This window comes from Bubalus bubalis, chromosome 2 (assembly GCF_019923935.1).
Source record: "Bubalus bubalis isolate 160015118507 breed Murrah chromosome 2, NDDB_SH_1, whole genome shotgun sequence".
Classification (NCBI taxonomy): Eukaryota; Metazoa; Chordata; class Mammalia; order Artiodactyla; family Bovidae; genus Bubalus; species Bubalus bubalis.
In genome coordinates this window covers 117,430,151-117,437,564 of record NC_059158.1, presented here as the reverse complement: position 1 = coordinate 117,437,564, position 7,414 = coordinate 117,430,151, and the positions used below count along the sequence as shown (strand labels likewise).

Below are 7,414 nucleotides of genomic sequence, written 5' to 3'. Positions count from 1 at the left end.
ATAAGGGTGGTGTCATCTACGTATCTGAGGTTATTGATATTTCTCCTGGCAATCTTGATTCAAGTTTGTGCTTCATCCAGCCCGGCATTTCATATGATGTACTCTGCATATAAGTTAAGTAAGCAGGGTGACATATATATACAGCCTTGACATACTTCTTTCCCAATTTGGAACCAGTCTGTTGTTCCATGTCCGGTTCTGACTGTTGCTTCTTGACCTGCATACAGATTTCTCAGAAGGCAGGTCAGGTGGTCTGGTATTCCCATCTCTTGAAGAATTTTCCACAGTTTGTTGTGATCCACACAGTCAAAGGCTTTGGCATAGTCAATAAAGCAGAAGTAGATGTTTTCCTGGAACTCTCTTGCTTTTTCGATGATCCAGCAGATGTTGGCAATTTGATCTCTGGTTCCTCTGCCTTTCCTAAATCCAGCTTGAACATCTGGAATTTTACAGTTCATGTACTGTTGAAGCCTGGCTTGAACAATTTTGAGCATTACTTTGCTGCCATGTGGGATGAGTGCAATTTTGTGGTAGTTTGAACATTCTTTGGCTTTGACTTTCTTTGGGATTGGAATGAAAACTGACGTTTTCCAGTCCTGTGGCCACTGCTGAGTTTCCAAATTTGCTGGCATATTGAGTGCAGCACTTTAACAGCATCTTGTTTTAGGATTTGAAATAACTCAACTGGAATTCCATTACCTCCACTAGCTTTGTTTGTAGTGATGCTTTGTAGGGCCCACTTGACTTCACGTTCCAGGATATCTGGCTCTAGGTGAGTGATCAAACCATCGTGGTTATCTGGGTCATGAAGATCTTTTTTGTACTGTTCTTCTGTGTATTCCTGCCACCTCTTAATATCTTTTGCTTCTGTTAGGTCCATACCATTTCTGCCCTTTATTGTGCCCATATTTGCATACTAACCCATAGGTATCATGTGAACCACAAATGTAAGCCACATCAAATTTAAAATTTCTAATAGCCACATTAAAAAGTAAAAAGAAAGGTGAAATTACTTTTATATTTTTAAAAATTGGAAGTATTGTTGATGTGTATGCTGCTGCTGCTGCTGCTAAGTCGCTTCAGTCGTGTCCGACTCTGTGCAACCCCATAGACAGCAGCCCACCAGGCTCCCCTGTCCCTGGGATTCTCCAGGCAAGAATACTGGAGTGGGTTGCCATTTCCTTCTCCAATGCATGAAAGTGAAAAGTGAAAGTGAAGTTGCTCAGTCGTGTCCGACTCTGAGTGACCCCATGGACTGCAGCCTACCAGGCTCCTCCATCCATGGGATTTTCCAGGCAAGAGTACTGGAGTGGGGTGCCATAGCCTTCTCTGGTTGATGTGTATAGTATTATATAAAATACATGTGTACAATATAGTGCTTCACAATTTTTCAAGATCATACTCCATTTATAGTTATTATGAAATATTAGTAATATCCTCCATGTAGCACAGTATATCCTTGTAGCTTATTTTCTACCTAATAGTTTGTACCTTTTAATCTCCTACCCCTATATTGCCTGTCCCCTCTTCCCTCTCCCCACTGGCAAACCACTCCTTTGTTTTCTATATCTGGGAGTCTGTTTCTTTTTTGTTATATCAATAGTTTGTTGTATTTTGTAGAATCCACATATATGTGATATCATGCAGCATTTGTCTTTCTCTGTCTGACCTATTTCACTTAGCCTGATGCCAAGTCCACCCATATTGCTCCAAATGGCAAAATTTTAGTCTTTTTAATGGCTGAGTAGGATTCCATGTCTCTGTGTGTATGTGTGCGTGTGTGTGTGTGTGTATCTCACATCTTCCTTCTCTGTTCATCTGTTGATGGATACTCAGGTTGCTCTATAACTTGGCAATTGTAAATAATGCTGATATGAACATTGGGCAATGGCACCCCACTCCAGTACTCTTGCCTGGAAAATCCCATGGACGGAGGAGCCTGGTAGGCTGCAGTCCATGGGGTCGAGAAGAATCAGACTCGACTGAGCGACTTCACTTTCACTTTTCACTTTCATGCATTGGAGAAGGAAATGGTAACCCACTCCAGTGTTCTTGCCTGGAGAATCCCAGGGACAGGGGAGCCTGGTGGGCTGCTGTCTATGGGGTAGCACAGAGTCGGACACGACTGAAGTGACTTAGCAGCAGCAGCAGCAGCATGAACATTGGGATGTGTGTATCCTTTTAAATTAGTGAAATTAGTTTTAACAGTATAGTTTATTTAACCCATTATAGCCATTATATCATTTCAACATGAAGTCAATATATAAAAATAATTAACGTTTACATTCTTTTTTTTCATAGAAAGTCTTTGAAATGTGGTATATATTTTATGCTTACAACACATCCCCAGATCCCAGGTTGGACTAGACATATTTCGTGTCATGAGCTACAGGTGACTAGTGGCTACCCTGTTTGATAGCTCAGGTCAGTATCTTTGTTAAGGCAGGTCTAGAATATCCTTGGCTCTGTGGCTAGTTTAATTCTACTACTAAGGTCTGGCCCCTCCAGGGTTGGTTAAGTGAGGTTTCTTCACTCATTGGTTGGAACTTTAGCATCTCACAGCAATTTGGGACCTCAAGAATTGTCTGGCTTACAGCCCCAGCATTTGTTCTTCCCTCAGTAATCATACTTTGCCCAGTTCCTGGAGTTTCACCTCCACATGTCCACTCAAGTATTCTGGCCAAGGACTAAAGAGAACCTCTGCACCAATGTCTGCAACTCTATGTCTCTCAGTCCTTTCAGTGGTGTGCTCTGTGAAGTGGAAGGCAGCCTCTGCCTCCACTGTGCTCTGCGTGGAGTCCCTTCTTGCCCATGGTTTGCAAAGTTCCTCAGGCAACAAGTTTGAGTGGCCCTAGGGTTCACCTCATTTCTCCTCTCTGAGGGTCACACCTGTGCTATGGGAGTGGGAGATGCAGGCTGCCAGACTGATACTAGTCATTCTTGATGATTAGTTCTACTTAAAATTTTTTTTTTTTGGGGGGGAATTATTTACTAGTTCTACTATTTGGTCCTTCCACATTTCCTTTGATCTTTATTAACTCCTTATTTTCCTTAATTTTATTCTTTTAATAACCTCTTTTATTGTTATGCTTTCCTGTTTATTAGAATAACTAGTTAGGGCTATGAATTTTTCTCTGAGAGTTCCTATAGCTATTTTCTCCAGGTTCTGATAGGCAAGTCTCTTTGTGGTGATTGTTTTCTCGATACTTTACAATTTTGGTTTTGGCTTTCTTTTGAGATGATGGAATTTTCTGGTTCTGTTATGACTTTTTAGTTGTACTGCATTCTTAATAAAGCTATCTACACTGTTTATAAGTTTTGAAAATTATTGACGTTCTCTTTATAGCTTAGTGTATAGTCACTGTGATTTTACCATGAACCTTTGTAAACAAAGTGTTATTCACTTTTTTGGGTATAAGCTATTGATTGATTTTATATGAGTAAATGTTAATTTGAGTATACAAAATAAATTTAAATTTACAAAAATAAATATATATGTATATATAAGTGTATTTTTTTTAAACTTTGGTTGCCAATGTAAGATTTTATTATAAAAATTAGAGCTTAAAGTGTGAAAGCCACTCGGCCAGTGACCCAAAAGGTCACTTGGAAAGTGTAAAATGTGAATACAAGTTAGTGTAGACCCAGAATGACCCTGGAGTAGAGCAGATATCAAAGGGTACCTAACGTATTCTTTCCTCTCTCTCTTTATTATTTTTCTTCTATTTCCCCTCTATACAATATGCTAATAAGAAATCCAGATTACACAGAGCCAGGCCAGGTGTTATACCAGTCTTTTATCAACAAATGAGAGCACATTATACACTTTTTAATTGGTCTTAGGAAAAGCAAAGGTGAAATGGAAATTCAATAATCCTGGACCTTTGTTCAAAATGCAATTTTCCATCTCTACTGTAAGGAATGAATTTTAATTAGCTTGATTCTCACCATTTGGCCATGCATTTGTAATCCTTGTTCACACTTTGTGAAAGAAAAAATTGATGAAAGAAATTGAACAATAATGGAAATTTTGTCTGAGCAGAACAAATTGGAATTATCAAATACACTGCTGGATGACTGGCATGCTGGAGCTGGGGAGAGGAGAAGTATCTGGTGACTTAGAAAAAGCTCCTCTCCCCAAAATGCCACTATTCAGCCTGACACAGTTTTGTCCTGCACAGAGAGCCTTCCAGAGTAGAGAGGGCTGTGGTGCCAGGCAGACCTGGGTTGGAAGCCTGCCTCCAATCTTTAATGGTTGGTCACTTAATTTTCCTGATCTTCAATTTCCTCATCTGTAAAATGGGGTAATAACATCTACCTAGTAGCCTTGTGAGGATTCAAAGAAACAAATCATGGAAAGTGCCAGACACATAACAGGAGCTCAAAGAATGACCAAGAGGAACTTTTCAAAGGTGGGATCAGTAGCAGGACTGAGGGATACTTGTGAGGTTCCTGACTTGTTTCCTCTTGAGAAGAAAGAAGTGAGTATGTTTGTATGCTGTGCTGGTGGTACCAGTGGTTGGAGGGTGGGGTTCTTCCAGACCTTCTTCTCAGTCACTCTGGGACAGCAAATAACCAGGGCCTTTTGCAGAGGAGTCCATTCAGGATTCTAATCTGTAGTTACCGAAGCTCCAAGAGTCCATTCTTGCTCAGTGTGTGAGCTTTGTGGGACAGCTGTAAGGCCATGAAGGTCATGTTCACCAAGCACAGCTCACCAATGAGGAAGTGAGTTAAGAGTTTCTGGGCCAGCAAGTAGGTCAAATAGCATAAATCATAGAGGGAAAAGGGGTCAACAAAACATACTACTTAGGGCTTTGTGGAGAAGTGTCAGAGAGGGAAAAGGTAGAGTTCATGGTCTCAAAGCTTGTAATATAACAGAGAAGGGAAACAAAACAAAACTCTAGCCACATAAGGTGCTAAATGTAAAGATCCAATGTCCATACAACTTTTTTCTTTTCTCTGAGACAATGTCAAAATCACATACTCCCTGAGGTTTTCAGCCCACCTGCCCAGGTTTGACTTCAGAAAATAAAGTCCCTGTTTCTCTATATGTATTGTTTCCAACTCAGTTTCTGAGCACCTCTGTGCTCCCAGAATTCCCTCCCTGTTAGGAGTGTAGGTCTGTTCAGGGTTTGATAGATCTGGGTTCATTTTCAACTCCCTTACTCACTCTCTTATGGCCTTGGGGGGAAGCATCTATTCCTCTGGACACCTGTTTCTTCATCTTTAAAAGGGTCACATCATAGGGTGGTGGTTATGATAATTTTGTTGTTGTTCAGTCACTAAGTCATGTCCGACTCTTTGCAACCCCATGGACTGCATCACACTAGGCTTCCGTGTCCTTCATCATCTCCTGGAGTTTGCTCAAACTCATGTCCATTGAATTGGTGATGCCATCCAACCATCTTATCCTCTGTTGCCCTCCTCTCCTACCCTCAATCTTTCCCAGCATCAGGGTCTTTTCCACTGAGTTGGCTCTTTGCATCAGGTGGCCAAAGTATTGGAGCTTCACCTTCAGCATCAGTCCTTCCAATGAGTGTTCAGGGTTGATTTCCTTTACGATTGACTGGTTTGATTTCCTTGCTGTCCAAGGGATTCTCAAGAGTCTTCTCCGGCACCACAGTTTGGAAGCATCAATTCTTCTGCGCTCAGCCTTCTTTATGGTCCAACTCTCATATCCATAAATGACTACTGGAAAAAAATAGCTTTGTCAGCAAAGTGATGTCTTTGCTTTTTAATATGCTGCCTAGGTTTGTCACTCAGTCGTGTCCGACTTTTTGTGACCCAGTGGACTGTAGCCTACCAGACTCCTCCGTCCACGGGATTTTCCAGGCGAGAATACTGGAGTGGGTTGCCATTTCCTTCTCCAGGGGATTTTCCTGACCCAGGGATCGAACCTGGGTCTCCCACATTGCAGGCAGATGCTAGATCAGGGTTCAATCCCTGGGTTGGGAAGATCTCCTAGAGAAGGAAATGGCAACCCACTCCAGTATTCTTGCCTGGAAAATCCCATGGACGGCGAAGCCTGGTAGGCTACAGTCCATGGGGTCGCAAAGAGTCGGACACGACTTGGGTACTTCACTTCACTTCACTAGGTTTGTCATAACTTTCATGGCAGCAGTCACTGTCCAGAGTGATTTTGGAGCCCAAGAAAATAAAATCTGTGATAATTTAAGGATTCTCTTTTGGACAGGTCTATGCTAGGCCCTCAGGATGAACAGATAAAGAGGATCTGTTTTCTTCCTTCAAGGCAGTGGCTCTCCACCTGGGCCAGTTCTGCTTCCTCAGAGGACAACTGGCAACATCTGGAGACATGTGGCTGTCCTTGTGGGGTGACGGTTGGGTGTGGGGTGCGGGAGACCTGGGGATGCTAAATATTCTACAATGCATAGGAGAGCCTCCCCCCAACACCAGACACCCCCACCTCCTCACCCCACCCCTGCGCACGGCAGCGTTTCTTCGGATTTTAGAATTAGAAGAGGAAGATGGGTCCATTAAAATCTCGGAGAGGTTTTCCTCTCCGAGAAGAGGGAAAACGTCATGATTCTTAATGTCATATTTACCCCTCCTGCTGCCCTAGATGTCCCGGTCGCAGCTCCCTCGGAGGAGGACTGAGGACGCGCTTCCTGCCAGAAGCGCCCGGTGGATGGCGCCATCCTTATGCATTTACACGTCCCCAGTTAGAGATACCCCGCCGCCGCTGCCTGGGGAGGGGCCTGGGCAGCCGAGTGAAACTGAAAGGAAGGAACCTGGCGCTCGTTCCTCGGGACTCTAGGCAGGGACGCGAAGCAGGCCCTGTGCAAACGCCGCCGAGACGCTTTGCGGGAAAGGCAGGGATTCTATAGCGACCTTATTAGACTTCCTGGGGCAGCAGCTCCAGCCAGGCATAGCCTGACGGTTCACTGTCAGCACACCCCAGGGCTCGACGGCTGGGCACCAAAGAGGGTGCACTTGCTGGCTGCTCCGGGGGCCCCCGCCAACTGGACGGCGCCTGGGTCCGGTCCCCCAATCTGGTGGTGGTGGCCCAACCTTTGAAGGGGATCCCAAGGCAGGAGGGGGCAGCCGGTCTTTCCGGGCCTTAGCCGGGGACTCAGTCCAGGAGCGCACTCCAGCTCCCCCCCGGGCTGCGCCTCCCGGGGCTGGGATGCGCGTGCGCCCAGAAGGCAACGCTAACTCGGTGGTGGCCGCGTGGGCGGCGGGGAAGGTGGGGCCAGCCGTCGCCTCGTGCTCCCGAGCCAAGTTCGGGACAGTGCCTGGTGCTGAGTCAAACCCCTGCTGGGTGGATCTGCGGGGCCGGGAGCGCAGGCGGCGATAGTTAATGATTAATTGCTTACCACCCAGCCTCCAGCTTCTTTGCACGGGAAACCGTGCTCCCGGAGGGTGAGTTTGACCAGTAAAGGCCAGGTGGCTTGGA

General features: G+C 44.8%; 1 protein-coding gene across 1 annotated transcript in view; it reads left to right on the top strand.

Annotated features, from left to right (window-relative positions):
- The first annotated feature begins 7,246 nt into the window (after nucleotides 1–7,246).
- Nucleotides 7,247–7,414, top strand: part of GPR39 (G protein-coupled receptor 39) — a 264,487-nt gene continuing 264,319 nt past the window's right edge. The window contains exon 1 of the mRNA XM_044936202.2: nucleotides 7,247–7,380. The gene's annotated coding sequence lies outside the window, so the exon portion shown is untranslated. The remainder of the gene's footprint in view (nucleotides 7,381–7,414) is intronic.